The sequence below is a fragment of the Rutidosis leptorrhynchoides genome, chromosome 6 (genome assembly GCF_046630445.1).
Source record: "Rutidosis leptorrhynchoides isolate AG116_Rl617_1_P2 chromosome 6, CSIRO_AGI_Rlap_v1, whole genome shotgun sequence".
In the NCBI taxonomy this organism is placed as follows: domain Eukaryota; kingdom Viridiplantae; phylum Streptophyta; class Magnoliopsida; order Asterales; family Asteraceae; genus Rutidosis; species Rutidosis leptorrhynchoides.
The window spans coordinates 351,706,335-351,708,349 of NC_092338.1; positions in this window are offsets into that span (position 1 = coordinate 351,706,335).

Consider the following 2,015-nt stretch of genomic DNA (forward strand, 5'->3'; position numbering starts at 1 on the left):
TTTTTAGTGTAATTATGCTTAAATTGTTTATGTATTATGCTTGTATAACCTAGATTGATGCTATTTAACATGATTAGAAGCCTTAAACTTCAAATTTTGAGTAATCTAGGGTTTGTGTTCTTGAGCAAATTTGGGGCTTTTTGATATAAACAGGTTATGGCCAATTTTTGTCATGAATTGTTGCTAAATTAAGTAGTGTAACATGTTTAGGTAGTTAAATGATCCAAACTTTGAGCCTAAACATGATTTTGAGAATTAAAGTGGACTTTTTCAAGTCTAAAAATTCATGAACTTGATTTTTGAGAGATAATGCCATTTGAAACTTGTTTAATTGCTAGTAATGATTATTTTGACATGTTATTTGAGTTGAATGCTTATGAACTTGGCGAACATTTTCGTATATGCTTATTTGAAAAAGTGTAGATTTGATAAAAATGTGAAAATGAGCTTAAGTTTGATATAAATTGATCATGTCATTTTGATTGATGATTTTGCTGACACTAATGCATATTTGGATGCACAAAAATTGTGTTTGATGTGTTTTGCAGACTGAAAGGGGTGAATCTTCATCCCAAGCTCGCAATGCTCCTGCTGAGAATACGGAACAACAGGAGGTGGATAACTACTACAAGCAAGATATACCTCATCCAGTCATGACATTTTCTGATATGCACTTGGAAGATTTGCACTCGAACCTGAGATTTGACAGACTTTGGATAGATTATCCAAAATACCAAAGGGGTTTGCATACTCTTCATTCTAAAGTTGTTGAGGTACCGAGGGTCATAGAATAGGGACCATTAGAAGCTGTAGAATTGGCCGGGCCAATTAGGGAATTACTTGCACAGAGGTATGGTAATTCTACTTTTAATGACTGGGTACGTTTATTCACCATGCGTAGACCTGTATATAAAGTATGGTGTGAAGAATTGTTGTGTAGTATAGAATTAAATGATCGGGTAACTAGTTTAACCGATCGATCTTTTATTAGATTTTTGTTAGGAGGTTCGATGCGCCACATGTCTTTACTAGACATGGCTCAGGCTTTACGTATATATACGCCTGAGGAGTTAGCATCTGCCGATTGTAGAGGGTTGATACTAAATGGTAGAAAGATAGATGAAAATTTTGATACACATGGTGTATGGAGTCAAATGACAAGCCATCACCGATTCAAAGGGGGAAATTACTCTTATTTGGATATAGATAGAGCTGAATTAAGAGTAATTCATAGGTTTTTAGCTAATTCGATTTCACAAAGAGGTAAGAACAAGGAAAAGGTAAATGAACAGGATTTGTTTTACCATATGTGTATTCGAGACCCACAAAGCGCTGTAAGTATACCTTATTGTGTGGGTTATTATTTATCAGCTATGGTTAGGGGGATGAGACCGCATAGCATAATAGGAGGTGGTATTTTTATTACTTTGATTGCTAAATATCTCGGTGTGGATATAAGTCGGGGGGGATTATTAGTCGAAGAACCAGAACCCCGCGATACTATAAGTTTAAATGTATACCATGGTGCGAAAGTTTTGAAGAGGCGAAATAACGCCGCAGTACAATACCATGGTAGACATCCACAGGTTGAGAGAAACCAACAGCAAGGTAATGTAGGAGGGGGAAATGAAATGCAAGAAATGCAAAGGTTTATAGCTTCACAGGAGTACGAAAATGCTAGACAGAGAGCATTTGAAGATTGGCAAGTTCATCAAAACCAAATCATAGCTCATTGCCAACATATAGGTAGAAACTATATTCCTACTCCAAAACCCATATTCCCTCCCTGGTCTATAGAGATGCAACCACCGTATCCTACGTAAAACCCTGCCGAAGCATTTTATAGCACCTATGGTTATGCATGGAATCCCTATTGGTATCAGTATCATCCCTAGTCTACTTAGTTTTATTTATTTTGTAATTTGTAATGTTGATACGTTTAATACTTATGTTAATATTGTAATAGTTTTTATAATTTTCTAACTTTTATTCTTAGATTTTAATAATTTTTGAAT